We start from the raw sequence: 16,769 nt of genomic DNA on the forward strand, positions 1-16,769 counted from the left end.
ATGTGTGTCACACCATTTCTTGTTCAACTTGCTGATTTTATTTACCTTGCCAAATTAATGCCAAATGATCTGAATTTTTGCATGATGCTCCTTCTGGATGTTAGGATTGCTTATGAATTTTTGTAGAACTTTTAGATCCATTCCCAATTTGTTTGAGATTTTCTTTGCTGGTTGGTCATAATTGGACTTTTGTTGAGTGTTGAGCTTAGATGATTTGTGAAATTCTTATGCCTTATCATATGAGCTTGAAATTTTGTACATTGATTCTAGACACATTGAAGTTTGTCTTGGATTTGGTTTGAATCATTTATCACATGTCATCTCTGTTTTAGGATTGCCTTAAGTTGATGTATCAATGTGTGCTTCCTTTGAGCTTGTTTATGCTTACCATGACTTGATGAATTTTATTTCCATGCTTATACTTGTCCAAATGCCATGATTTTTGGTGTGTTGATCCTTGGATATGTTCTGTTTAGCCTGGATTTGTCTTGAGATTTATTGAGCCATTTTGGAATTAATATGCTTGTGATCATTCTGTTTGCATCATTGAGCTTCCAACTTGCATACATTGACATGATTTGTTTATGAAATGAAATTGGTTGATGCTATTGACATGAGACCACTTGGATATTGTTCTTGATTGATTAATCTTGATTCTTGTCAATTTTCATGTTCTGTTTTAAATTTTTTCCTCATCTTTGACCCTAGGCTTTGGCCTAAGGGTTTGCCTCTCATGTTTGAAGCTTTGTTTCAGGTTGCACATGCAAAGTTACACAATTGATGATGCCTCATCTTGAGAGCATTTGATATTTGCTTTTGATTACTAATGTGTGTTTTGTAGGTTGAAGTTGATTCAATTGGGATTGACTTGTGGCTTATGCCTTTGCCTATATTGGTTGTCTGTTGCATTAACTGTTGGTTGATTGTCTGTATAGTATGCTGATTTGTTTGATGTTTCCACAGGTACCTTAGTTGCTATAGTTCATTGTGAACTTACTTTTGCTTTGCTTGATAGCTTAAGCATTGAGGTATAACATCTCTTCTTCATGTAGTCTGGAAGACCTGGCTTGTTACTTGGCCAGGCACCTGTCTGAAGTCCTCCTTAAGAGGCAATGTTTGTGATTGTTTATCTTTGTCCCCAAGCAGGAAAAGTCCTTTGATAAGGCAATTGGTAGATAAACGAGATGTGTAGTCCATCTCCTACTATTCTGTGTGTCTTCCCTTTGCTCACATTACATGTTGTAGCATTGTGGATCTTAACCCAAGATCTATAGAGTCATTAACTTGTGGAAAGAGTTCCAACTTTCTGAACTCCCACACCTTCTATCATTTGAAGCTCTCCCTGACCAGGGATAAGAGCAATGAGGCACACCCCTCATATCCTTTCATCTGCTTCACCTTAACTCTCAATGTTAAGGTTAAGAGCACCATTTACCCCATTCCAGTTGACTTTAAAGTCTAACCCTTGCTTGAGCCTAATTGCTTGTATATAGTGGGTGCTATCTGACTTGCTTGATTGATTGCTTGATTCAACTGTACATGTTTGTTTGTTTGCCTTTGTGCATTTATCATCATTAATTACTCATTATTGCATGATTATCATTTCATATCTTTGTGATTTGTTTGAGTTTGCCCATTGAGGAATCAACTATAAGTCCATTCATTGGCCATTGTTCCTATGATTTGGAAGGGATTGAGTGTAAGACCATTTCATTGGCCACTTATGTCCTCTTTGCTTAATGCTTCTGTTTGTTTGTTGCATGTGAGGATGCAATTGTAAGTCCATGTTGTTGGCTTTTGTATTCCTATGATCATCCCTTGGAGGTTGGTATAAGCCCAGATAGATTGGCATCTGACATCCATATTTTGTTTTGTTTTAGGAGATTGGAATAAGTCCATTTATTGGCATCTGATATCCTTGTTTGTTTTAGGAGATTGGTGTAAATCCATTGATTGGTATCTGGTATCCGTGTTTGTTTAGGAGATTGGAATAAGTCCATTTATTGGCATCTGATATCCTTGTTTGTTTTAGGAGATTGGTGTAAATCCATTGATTGGTATCCGGTATCCGTGTTTGTTTAGGAGATTGGAATAAGTCCATTTATTGGCATCTGATATCCTTGTTTGTTTTAGGAGATTGGTGTAAATCCATTGATTGGTATCCGATATCCGTGTTTGTTTTGTGAGATTGGAATAAGTCCATTTATTGGCATCCGGTATCATTGTTTCGTTTTAGGAGATTGGTGTAAATCCATTGATTGGTATCCGGTATCACCTTGCTTTTATTTGCTTACTTGCTTTGTTGCCTCATTCCAAAGGACACACTTGAATCATCTTCTATATGATTTCAAGAGGTGAACATCTAGGAAGTTTTACACTCCTTCATCCACATCCTTTTTGATTCTAAATCCCTTTTCACATGTTGTTTTCAAACATTGAGATAAGTATTGTGCAAACATTTTCATGTCTTTTCAAATTAGAAACCTGGACCTTAAGTCCTTGATTTTTCAAACTCCATTTCATAACACTTCTTTGAATTGAATTCTAATCATACTTTGACCATATTTTGTAAATACTCATAATTGGTTAATCACACCCATTCAATTGTTTTGTGGCTTTGTCCATTGTTGATATGTTTTTCATACATTAGCCATAGGTTTCAATTCTCATAGTGGTTGATGTAAATCTCACCACATCCTTAGTGAGTTGATTGTAAGTCTTCCATACTTATTATAGGGTTAACCCCTCACTAGTATGTTGAAGCTATCCTTACATGGTGGATTGTTGGTCTTGGTTGAGTTTTCTCCCGTTGATAATGAAAAGCCTTAGTTCTCTTGTTTTAAAATCAATTCACCTACCTTTTGGAAATTTTTTAGCCGAACTACGGCGTTTTGATCCTTTACCTTTTCATGGAAAGGTACGTAGGCAACGGGTTCATCCGTTCAAACACAAAAATAATAAAACTTGTATATTCTTTTCTCATCTTCCCATTCATGTTTGCACAATATGTCATAAACAAATAAACTTTTTATACAACAAGTGTGAAAAGGGCTCCCTAGGAGTACCTAGGACGTTTTGGGTGCCTAACACCTTCCCATTGCGTAATTAACCCCTTACCAAGATTCTCTGATCTTTTCATTAGTTTTCTATGTGTAAAACTTCTTAGGCTTTTATTCGCTTTTTAGCCAATCCTTTGGATAAATAAAAGTGCGGTGGCGACTCGATTTCTTTGTATGCTTTGCTTTTGATTTAGTCAATAAATCATATAGCGACGAATACACCGCTACAAAGGCAACAAGCATCCATAATCTTCTTCATTAGTGTGGATAAAATTTAGGACAACATATATACCTCTCAAGTGCATGATAATAAGAAGGGATTCAACCATATAAGACTCAATATCTTAGCTACTCTATTTCGCTTTACCATTGGTTATACCCCCTTTTGACTACCTTGTAGTACCTATTTTAAAAGGCAAGCCCAAAGTCAGACATCTTCATGTTGTCTCAGACAAAGTAATATCTAAGTTATCTACCTAGAAATGGCATCTTCTTTCATGATGGTTTGTGTACATCTGGTTAGATATGTCATCCATGGAATATTACTTTATTGTCTCAAAATATATGAGTGGTCATTGGCCCTTTTGAGTATATTGGATAGCTACATTTGAATATTTGTATGGACATGTAGTATTTACATAAGAAAAATTGTCATTGTATTCTTGAATAACGTTTGTACTCTTATTTATATAGATATACTTGGTTTGAGGAAAATAAAAAACATTAACAAAGTAGGATGTCTCGCTATTGGATGGAACATGATCACAACTAACAAAAAAAATAGGTCATTACCCTTAGATGCATGTACTTCAAGAAAAAAAACCTATTAAACATCACATATCCTCCCTACTATGGTTTGGTTTAAATCATACTTTGAATTATATTGAAGATCATAGAATGTGGAAAGTAAGGAATGATAAAGACTTTTTTTGTAGGTTTTTAAATTATTCTAGAGGTGTGAGACATGGAGACAATTCTTTTTTGCATTGTAGAGGAAGCTCTCAGTAGTTAGATATCTAGATTGGTGGAGTAAGTAAAAAATAACTACATAACTTTAGGTAATAGTATCATTCCTAGCCATACATTCTTTGTTGACGGTCTTATGATTTTTGCAAAGCCACCATGATGAAGGCAACAAGTATCCATAATCTTCTTCATTAGTGTGGATAAAATTTAGGACAACATATATACCTCTCAAGTGCATGATAATAAGAAGGGATTCAACCATATAAGACTCAATATCTTAGCTACTCTATTTCGCTTTACCATTGGTTATACCCCCTTTTGACTACCTTGTAGTACCTATTTTAAAAGGCAAGCCCAAAGTCAGACATCTTCATGTTGTCTCAGACAAAGTAATATCTAAGTTATCTACCTAGAAATGGCATCTTCTTTCATGATGGTTTGTGTACATCTGGTTAGATATGTCATCCATGGAATATTACTTTATTGTCTCAAAATATATGAGTGGTCATTGGCCCTTTTGAGTATATTGGATAGCTACATTTGAATATTTGTATGGACATGTAGTATTTACATAAGAAAAATTGTCATTGTATTCTTGAATAACGTTTGTACTCTTATTTATATAGATATACTTGGTTTGAGGAAAATAAAAAACATTAACAAAGTAGGATGTCTCGCTATTGGATGGAACATGATCACAACTAACAAAAAAAATAGGTCATTACCCTTAGATGCATGTACTTCAAGAAAAAAAACCTATTAAACATCACATATCCTCCCTACTATGGTTTGGTTTAAATCATACTTTGAATTATATTGAAGATCATAGAATGTGGAAAGTAAGGAATGATAAAGACTTTTTTGTAGGTTTTTAAATTATTCTAGAGGTGTGAGACATGGAGACAATTCTCTTTTGCATTGTAGAGGAAGCTCTCAGTAGTTAGATATCTAGATTGGTGGAGTAAGTAAAAAATAACTACATAACTTTAGGTAATAGTATCATTCCTAGCCATACATTCTTTGTTGACGGTCTTATGATTTTTGCAAAGCCACCATGATGAAGGCAACAAGTATCCATAATCTTCTTCATTAGTGTGGATAAAATTTAGGACAACATATATACCTCTCAAGTGCATGATAATAAGAAGGGATTCAACCATATAAGACTCAATATCTTAGCTACTCTATTTCGCTTTACCATTGGTTATACCCCCTTTTGACTACCTTGTAGTACCTATTTTAAAAGGCAAGCCCAAAGTCAGACATCTTCATGTTGTCTCAGACAAAGTAATATCTAAGTTATCTACCTAGAAATGGCATCTTCTTTCATGATGGTTTGTGTACATCTGGTTAGATATGTCATCCATGGAATATTACTTTATTGTCTCAAAATATATGAGTGGTCATTGGCCCTTTTGAGTATATTGGATAGCTACATTTGAATATTTGTATGGACATGTAGTATTTACATAAGAAAAATTGTCATTGTATTCTTGAATAACGTTTGTACTCTTATTTATATAGATATACTTGGTTTGAGGAAAATAAAAAACATTAACAAAGTAGGATGTCTCGCTATTGGATGGAACATGATCACAACTAACAAAAAAAATAGGTCATTACCCTTAGATGCATGTACTTCAAGAAAAAAAACCTATTAAACATCACATATCCTCCCTACTATGGTTTGGTTTAAATCATACTTTGAATTATATTGAAGATCATAGAATGTGGAAAGTAAGGAATGATAAAGACTTTTTTTGTAGGTTTTTAAATTATTCTAGAGGTGTGAGACATGGAGACAATTCTCTTTTGCATTGTAGAGGAAGCTCTCAGTAGTTAGATATCTAGATTGGTGGAGTAAGTAAAAAATAACTACATAACTTTAGGTAATAGTATCATTCCTAGCCATACATTCTTTGTTGACGGTCTTATGATTTTTGCAAAGCCACCATGATGAAGGCAACAAGTATCCATAATCTTCTTCATTAGTGTGGATAAAATTTAGGGCAACATATATACCTCTCAAGTGCATGATAATAAGAAGGGATTCAACCATATAAGACTCAATATCTTAGCTACTCTATTTCGCTTTACCATTGGTTATACCCCCTTTTGACTACCTTGTAGTACCTATTTTAAAAGGCAAGCCCAAAGTCAGACATCTTCATGTTGTCTCAGACAAAGTAATATCTAAGTTATCTACCTAGAAATGGCATCTTCTTTCATGATGGTTTGTGTACATCTGGTTAGATATGTCATCCATGGAATATTACTTTATTGTCTCAAAATATATGAGTGGTCATTGGCCCTTTTGAGTATATTGGATAGCTACATTTGAATATTTGTATGGACATGTAGTATTTACATAAGAAAAATTGTCATTGTATTCTTGAATAACGTTTGTACTCTTATTTATATAGATATACTTGGTTTGAGGAAAATAAAAAACATTAACAAAGTAGGATGTCTCGCTATTGGATGGAACATGATCACAACTAACAAAAAAAATAGGTCATTACCCTTAGATGCATGTACTTCAAGAAAAAAAACCTATTAAACATCACATATCCTCCCTACTATGGTTTGGTTTAAATCATACTTTGAATTATATTGAAGATCATAGAATGTGGAAAGTAAGGAATGATAAAGACTTTTTTTGTAGGTTTTTAAATTATTCTAGAGGTGTGAGACATGGAGACAATTCTCTTTTGCATTGTAGAGGAAGCTCTCAGTAGTTAGATATCTAGATTGGTGGAGTAAGTAAAAAATAACTACATAACTTTAGGTAATAGTATCATTCCTAGCCATACATTCTTTGTTGACGGTCTTATGATTTTTGCAAAGCCACCATGATGAAGGCAACAAGTATCCATAATCTTCTTCATTAGTGTGGATAAAATTTAGGACAACATATATACCTCTCAAGTGCATGATAATAAGAAGGGATTCAACCATATAAGACTCAATATCTTAGCTACTCTATTTCGCTTTACCATTGGTTATACCCCCTTTTGACTACCTTGTAGTACCTATTTTAAAAGGCAAGCCCAAAGTCAGACATCTTCATGTTGTCTCAGACAAAGTAATATCTAAGTTATCTACCTAGAAATGGCATCTTCTTTCATGATGGTTTGTGTACATCTGGTTAGATATGTCATCCATGGAATATTACTTTATTGTCTCAAAATATATGAGTGGTCATTGGCCCTTTTGAGTATATTGGATAGCTACATTTGAATATTTGTATGGACATGTAGTATTTACATAAGAAAAATTGTCATTGTATTCTTGAATAACGTTTGTACTCTTATTTATATAGATATACTTGGTTTGAGGAAAATAAAAAACATTAACAAAGTAGGATGTCTCGCTATTGGATGGAACATGATCACAACTAACAAAAAAAATAGGTCATTACCCTTAGATGCATGTACTTCAAGAAAAAAAACCTATTAAACATCACATATCCTCCCTACTATGGTTTGGTTTAAATCATACTTTGAATTATATTGAAGATCATAGAATGTGGAAAGTAAGGAATGATAAAGACTTTTTTTGTAGGTTTTTAAATTATTCTAGAGGTGTGAGACATGGAGACAATTCTCTTTTGCATTGTAGAGGAAGCTCTCAGTAGTTAGATATCTAGATTGGTGGAGTAAGTAAAAAATAACTACATAACTTTAGGTAATAGTATCATTCCTAGCCATACATTCTTTGTTGACGGTCTTATGATTTTTGCAAAGCCACCATGATGAAGGCAACAAGTATCCATAATCTTCTTCATTAGTGTGGATAAAATTTAGGACAACATATATACCTCTCAAGTGCATGATAATAAGAAGGGATTCAACCATATAAGACTCAATATCTTAGCTACTCTATTTCGCTTTACCATTGGTTATACCCCCTTTTGACTACCTTGTAGTACCTATTTTAAAAGGCAAGCCCAAAGTCAGACATCTTCATGTTGTCTCAGACAAAGTAATATCTAAGTTATCTACCTAGAAATGGCATCTTCTTTCATGATGGTTTGTGTACATCTGGTTAGATATGTCATCCATGGAATATTACTTTATTGTCTCAAAATATATGAGTGGTCATTGGCCCTTTTGAGTATATTGGATAGCTACATTTGAATATTTGTATGGACATGTAGTATTTACATAAGAAAAATTGTCATTGTATTCTTGAATAACGTTTGTACTCTTATTTATATAGATATACTTGGTTTGAGGAAAATAAAAAACATTAACAAAGTAGGATGTCTCGCTATTGGATGGAACATGATCACAACTAACAAAAAAAATAGGTCATTACCCTTAGATGCATGTACTTCAAGAAAAAAAACCTATTAAACATCACATATCCTCCCTACTATGGTTTGGTTTAAATCATACTTTGAATTATATTGAAGATCATAGAATGTGGAAAGTAAGGAATGATAAAGACTTTTTTTGTAGGTTTTTAAATTATTCTAGAGGTGTGAGACATGGAGACAATTCTTTTTTGCATTGTAGAGGAAGCTCTCAGTAGTTAGATATCTAGATTGGTGGAGTAAGTAAAAAATAACTACATAACTTTAGGTAATAGTATCATTCCTAGCCATACATTCTTTGTTGACGGTCTTATGATTTTTGCAAAGCCACCATGATGAAGGCAACAAGTATCCATAATCTTCTTCATTAGTGTGGATAAAATTTAGGACAACATATATACCTCTCAAGTGCATGATAATAAGAAGGGATTCAACCATATAAGACTCAATATCTTAGCTACTCTATTTCGCTTTACCATTGGTTATACCCCCTTTTGACTACCTTGTAGTACCTATTTTAAAAGGCAAGCCCAAAGTCAGACATCTTCATGTTGTCTCAGACAAAGTAATATCTAAGTTATCTACCTAGAAATGGCATCTTCTTTCATGATGGTTTGTGTACATCTGGTTAGATATGTCATCCATGGAATATTACTTTATTGTCTCAAAATATATGAGTGGTCATTGGCCCTTTTGAGTATATTGGATAGCTACATTTGAATATTTGTATGGACATGTAGTATTTACATAAGAAAAATTATCATTGTATTCTTGAATAACGTTTGTACTCTTATTTATATAGATATACTTGGTTTGAGGAAAATAAAAAACATTAACAAAGTAGGATGTCTCGCTATTGGATGGAACATGATCACAACTAACAAAAAAAATAGGTCATTACCCTTAGATGCATGTACTTCAAGAAAAAAACCTATTAAACATCACATATCCTCCCTACTATGGTTTGGTTTAAGTCATACTTTGAATTATATTGAAGATCATAGAATGTGGAAAGTAAGGAATGATAAAGACTTTTTTTTCTAGCATGACAATTGCTCACATTATAAAATCAAAGTATCCATTATCCTTTTGGATCAATATAAGTACCTAGAAACTTCTAATATCTAATTGAAGAAAGTATTTGGAACATTTCTCAAAACTTCACCACTTTTGCACCAGAGGTAACAAATAATATTCTTAAAATAACTCTCCCTCTCAATGAAACTGATAAAGACATTCAAACTTGTAAAATTTAAAGCAACAAACACTTACATTCAAAGATTCATATAAATGTCATTGAAATGATCATGCAGAAGTTAGTTGGGCTAAAACCATATGGGAACCCTACATTCCGCTTGCAAAATCTCTCATTTATTTGAAACTTTTGCTTAATGTCATTGCCACAAATAAAAATATTGGAAGGAAATAAATTACATTAGTTTCTAGATGTTAACTTGTCACTCAAAAATTAAAAACTCCTTAATGCATTTTATTGAATTGAAACCATACATTGCAGTTATGGACATGGTTGGAATCCTTGTTATACATACAACTTGATAGGGCTAACTTTATAAACATAAAAGACATTTATAATTGAGTTTGGAATCCATAATATAGGAATCTTGTTATTTCAATCATTTCATTAATCATCTAGAAAAGTAGACACACAAGAGATCAACCTAGATTCACCGTGGTCAGATAAAATTTGGTATGGAACTTTGACACATGATTTTTTTTATTCACATTGCAACTACCTCACCCAAATGGCATATGTACTCATTGATGAATTAATTCACTTTCTTGTAACAATTGAATATCAAGTGTCGATCCTCTACACTATATATTAAGAAAAGAAATTGAAAATTCCATAACTTCGGTGGGTCAAATATAACACGGATGTGGCGTCTCAGGGGAATCATGGATCTACAACCAGTGGATGATTTTTTGTGATTAGTTCGACACCTACTTAGATGTAACAAACTTGGTTATTATGGCCTATTTTAACCAAGCTTGCATGTACCATTCGGTTATAGATAATATCTTTAGAAGAGGATGAAATCAACCTTACCTTGAAAATATTTATCTTCTTGTAATACAAGCAATCACTAATACTGCCATTATTTCTCAAAAGCTTATACTAAAATGAAAATTTTGTCTTTATACCATTAGGTCATTCTGTTTCAAGGTGTATCGCATTTGCCGTGAATACAATAATTGTGTTGATCGTATATCAAATGCAAATTTTTATATTCAGTATGAGATTTGATTAGTGAAATTCTAGTTAACAGACTTTCGATGTCACACGGGTTGTTATGACATCCAATTCTGCGCAGACAAGAATTATGCAGAACTTAAAAAGTAAGTGCAGTAAATAACACGAGGAATTGTTTACCCAGTTCGGTCCAACATGACCTACGTCTGGGGGCTACCAAGCCAGGGAGGAAATCCACTATTAGTAGTATTAATTCAGACCTTAAACCAACTGTTTAACCCTATCACTTAATACCTACCTAATGCAATTTCAATCTTACACTAAGATCAGAGTTCCTACTCACTCCCCCTCAATCACCTCAGTGATTACAACCTTTAATTAAGATTAAAGACAATTTTGAAGTCACACTTCAAACAACTCTTGATTGTGCTTAACAGCTTTAATCAAGATACACAGCACTCACGCTTAAAAGCTTAGAGTGACACAACACTTACAACTCAATGAACACCCTATACCAATGCAATCATCTCAGTGATAATAGCTTGGCTTACAAGATACGTCTAATACAAGACACACAAAAATACAGGAGTGAAGTATAATGGACAAATACAATCTTCACGCCTAAAACCCCTAGTTCTGAATGAAGGATTGCCATCCTTTTATATTGCAGCACTTGGGCCTTGTACGTGTATTTCCTGAATTTAAGGTCAAGCGAGTTAACCTAAATTCCACAACTAGGTTACTAACAAATAGGCAATTTGTTAGGTTCATTAATTGTAGCTTAGTTGTTGGTTTCCTGGATTTTAACTCAGCTGTTGACTTCCTGAAGAATAGCCTGAGAAAAATGCTGAAACAGAAAAACTAAACAACCTACAATTTAGCATATGTTGTCTGGAGTGAATGTCACAACATTTAGTTTGACATCCAAAGCATAGACCATATGCTAAGTCTTTTATCTTCCTGAAAACAGACTGTACAAATTTGATGTACTGTACAGAACCAATCTGTCCATACTTCAGTATCAGTGTATATTAATAAATGTCAAAACATCCAATTTAACTTTTACACATAGAGCCTTACATCAGGCCTGTTATCCTCTTGATAAGTAGACTGAGCTGCATACTGAAATGTAGCAGAAAACCAATCTGCCTATTTTTCAGTATATGCTGTCAATGATGAAAGTTATAACATTCAGTTTGACATTCAGACAATAGGCCTTATGCCAGGTCTGTTATTTCCTTGATAAACAGACTGAAAATAAATACTGAGTTATAGCAGAACACCAACTGTTCTATTCCTCAGTATCTGCTGACAGGGATGAATGTCATAACATCCAGCTTGACATTCAATAAATCCTGTATTAGCTAAACCTGTAGTATACTACTCAAGTATGTCATGACACCAGCCAAGACATCAGAGTACAGCTAGATATTCTAACATACAATGCAGTCAAACAAACATCTCCACAGCATGTCATGACATCAGTCAAGACATTAGAATTCAGCTAGTGTTTTACCATACAATGCAGCCAATTAAACATCTACAAACTCCCCCTTTGGCAAATTTTTGGCTAAAACACTTTGGTCTCACAACAGAGTCCATAGCAGCGGAAATCACACATCTAGCAGGAAATTAACCTAGCTAATACACTCAGAGTAGCAGCACACTCACACAGATGGAAGTTAAATAAAAACTTCACATAGCAGCACACTTACAGAAGTTAAATAAAAACTTCTAATTGCAGCACACATACAGAAGTTAAAAAAAACTTCTAATTGCAGCACACATAAACATACTCACACTCATGGAAGTGGAACATTAGTTGCAGCACAACCTCTGGAGTAGAGGATCTTGAATATCTGTTTAACAAAACAATCTGTTGTCCTGGGGCATCACAGGTGTTACTCCCCCTTTTTGTCAAAAATGTTGCCAAAGCAACACTTTAAATTACAGATAAACAGAATTACACACACAAATGACAGAATTACAGACTTGATTTTACTTCACAGTTCCAATCAAGAACACCCCTCTTGATCTTGCTTTACAGCTTTGATCAAGGCAACACCCACTTGATCTTGCTTCACAACTTTGATCAAGTGGTCACACATTCTTGCTTTACAGCAGCTACACCCATATCAGATGCCATGACTTTGAGTCTGACATCTTGAACCACTCATTCATGAGCACTTTCTTGAAGTCCAGCGGGCACATAGGCCGACCTATGTTAGGAAATCCCCTTAACATCTTGTTACTCCACTTGCAGCAAGTAACATAGCTGTGAACTGTTGTCCAGTCATAGCATACTTTCAATTGTTTAATAGGTTGGGATATTAAACAATACATCCCAAACATCATTGGTTGCTATAAGTCCTCAGAAAGGCATATTCCCAGTTTGCCTCTTAAATTTTCAAACTGAGTAGCATCCAGAGCCTTTGTAAATATGTCAGCCAGTTGTAGTTCAGTGGCTACATGTTCCAAGGTAATCACTTTGTCTTCCACCAGATCTCTGATGAAGTGATGTCTAATGTCAATATGTTTGGTCCTGCTGTGTTGGATGGGATTCTTGGAAATATTGATGGCACTGAGATTATCACAGAACAATGTCATGACATTTTGAGAGACATTGTACTCAGTAAGCATCTGTTTCATCCAAACCAGTTGGGAACAACTGCTTCCAGCCGCTATGTATTCAGCCTCTGCAGTGGACAGAGATACACAGTTCTGCTTCTTGCTGAACCATGATATGAGATTGTTTCCCAAGAAGAAACATCCTCCTGATGTGCTTTTTCTGTCATCAGCACTCCCAGCCCAATCAGTATCACAATACCCAGATAGTATAGGCTCAGAGCCATGAGAGTATAGCATACCATAGTCACAAGTCCCATTGACATACTTGAGAATCCTCTTGACTTGATTCAAGTGGCTTGCTTTGGGCTCTGCTTTGTATCTAGCCCACACTCCAACTGCATAGGAAATATCAGGTCTACTTGCAGTTAGATATAGTAGACTACCTATCATGCTTCTATACAAGCATTGATCAACACTGGGACCTCCATCATCTTTGGTTAACTTTAAATGCGTAGGTGCAGGAGTTCTTTTGTGCCTAGCATTATCCATACCAAACTTTTTAACTATGTTTTTGGCATATTTGCTTTGGGAGAGAAACATAGAATCCTCCATTTGGTTAACTTGCATTCCAAGAAAATAAGTCAGTTCCCCAACCAGACTCATTTCAAACTCAGATTGCATCTGGTGAACAAAATGTTTCACCATTTGCTCTGACATTCCACCAAAGACAATGTCATCCACATAAATTTGGGCAATCATGATCTTGCCATCTGCATCCTTCACAAACAAGGTCTTATCTATCCCACCCTTTATGTACCCATGAGAGGTCAGAAATTCAGTCAACCTTTCATACCAAGCTCTAGGTGCTTGCTTTAACCCATACAAGGCTTTCCTCAGCTTGTACACATGTTTAGGTTGGTTAGGATCACAGAACCCTTTAGGTTGTTCCACATAGACTTCTTCATTTAAGTAGCCATTTAAAAATGCACTCTTCACATCCATTTGGAACAATTTGAACTTCAGAATGCAAGCCACTCCTAACAGCAATCTGATTGACTCAAGTCTAGCAACAGGTGCAAACGTCTCATCAAAATCAACCTCTTCAACTTGAGTATATCCTTGAGCCACTAGTCTTGCTTTATTCCTAGTGATTACTCCTTTCTCATCAGACTTGTTCTTGTAAATCCACTTGGTACCAATGATGTTAGTCCCTTCAGGTCGTGGAACTAGCTCTCATACTTCATTCCTTTTAAACTGCTCCAGTTCATCTTGCATGGCATTGATCCAATATTCATCATCCAGGGCTTCTTTCATATTTCTTGGTTCAACCTTAGATACAAAACAGGAATTTGAGCTAATTTCCCTCGACCTGGTAGTCACACCACTATTGGGATCCCCTATGATAAGATCCTTAGGGTGGTCTTTTTGAATTCTGATAGATGACATTTTGGTGGGTGCATCTACCTCACATTCAGGAGGAGTCTCCTGTACTTCTTCAGACTTGACTGGTATGTCTGTTGAAGTATCAAGGAATGTTCCAACATCCTCTATGACATCGATTCCTTCCTATTTATCATCCACAATGACATTTATGGATTCCATCAGGACATTGGTCCTGTAGTTGAACACTCTGTAAGCTCTGCTGTTAGTTGAGTATCCTAGGAATATACCCTCATCACTTTTGGGATCCATTTTCCTTCTCTGTTCACGATCTGTGAGAATGTAACATTTACTTCCAAAGATATGAAAGTACTTCACAGTGGGCTTTCTGCCTTTCCATATTTCATACAGAGTGGAGGAGGTTCCTTTTCTCAAGGTAACTCTATTGTGAACATACCACGCTGTATTCATCGCTTCGGCCCAAAAGTGCATAGGAAGCTTCTTTGCATGAATCATTGCCCTGGCAGATTCTTGAATAGTTATGTTTTTCCTTTCAACTATCCCATTTTGCTGAGGAGTTATAGGTGTAGAAGCAAGCTTCAATCCAAAAAGTATTTTGATGAAGACAACATGTATCAATGCAAAAAGAGAAGAGCTTCAAAGATAATTCAAGCATCAAAGTGATCAAGCCACATATGCATGAGAAACATTTTGATCAAGCTTCGTTTTCAAGTCAACCGTTTGCAAGATTGTTGATTCACTTCTAAGGTATATCTAATTCACTCTTAGATTAGTATACAAGTGTTCAACAATCATGATCTACATTTGCATTTTTAAATATAACCATTTGTTAACATGTTGAAATGATATACACATTTTTCTTAAAGTATTTTTCTGCATTTCAACAGTGTTAACCGGTTAACCATATGGGTTAACCGGTTAACGGCCCAGTTTTTTGAAATCCTCTGTTAACGTTATATGCGTTAACCGGTTAACCCATTTGGTTAACCGGTTAACACTGTTCGTTTCAGTGAAAAATCATCTTTCAGAAACTTGTACCTTTTCATCATTTTTATGAGAAATTTATACCTCTTTGAAAAGGTGTTTTGGCAATATAAATTCTTGAATTTTCAAAATGAATTTTCACCTCCAAGAATTTTCATACAAACTTAAGATAATCACTCTTTCATATTTCCTTCAATATTTCATAAAAGTGTTCATAACCAAATTTTCATCTCATTCCATTTTTTGAACACTTGTATATTATTCATTGAGTGAATTATTTATCTAAGGAGAAGATCAATCAAGAGAAGATTGATAATACTACACTTTGTTAAAATCATCAAAAAGACTTATTTCTTTTTTGACTTGTGATCCAGGATTGTTGGACACAAGGGTTTGTGTCGAAGAGGATTGTTCTTCCTACACTTGTTTACCTATAGGTTAGATAGTAAGCATCACCATTGGTGTGAGTAGGCTGTACCATAATTCTAACTATAGTGAAATCTCTTTCGAGTCGAAAGGGGAGTGGATGTACCTTCGGATTGTGAAGGGAACCACTATAATTTCCGGTGTCTTTTTACTTTCCGCAATTTATCTTTCCGCACTTAAACGTAAAATAACCAAAAACCGGAAACAAGTTCGAAGAATTTTTAACCACCTAATTCACCCCCCCCCCCTCTTAGGCGCATTTACAACTTACAATAGGAGAGGAAAACTCATGACTTATCCCTTCAGACGAGCAAAACTCATCAAACCTGGAATTCTTAAACTCAGCCCCATGGTCACTCCTAATTCGGACAACACAACTGTCCTTTTCCCTTTGAAGTCTGATGCACAGTTCTTTGAAGACATCAAATGCATCTGACTTTTCTCTGATGAAGCTTATCCAAGTGTATTTGGAATGGTCATCAACAACCACATAGGCATACCTCTTTCCACCCAGACTCTCAACCTGCATAGGTCCCATTAAGTCCATATGCAGAAGTTCCAGAGTTTTGGAGGTTGTAGAATGTCCCAGCTTAGGGTGTGACATCTTGGTTAGTGAAAATGCTATGCTTATGATGCATGATGATGCTATGATGTTATGCTCAATCACAAACATGTGGCACACACAAACAAGTCACACAATAGCCCTAGGTTTGAAGGCTTGCATGAGGTTTAAAGGTAAGTACCCTCCCCTGAAGTTTAGTTGATTCATCCTGTCCTACAAAAGTAACCAGGTTCTAAGGGATCTCAAAATCATTGATCCTTCACAAGGGTGGTT

The sequence above is a fragment of the Lathyrus oleraceus genome, chromosome 3 (assembly GCF_024323335.1).
Source record: "Lathyrus oleraceus cultivar Zhongwan6 chromosome 3, CAAS_Psat_ZW6_1.0, whole genome shotgun sequence".
Lineage (NCBI taxonomy): Eukaryota > Viridiplantae > Streptophyta > Magnoliopsida > Fabales > Fabaceae > Lathyrus > Lathyrus oleraceus.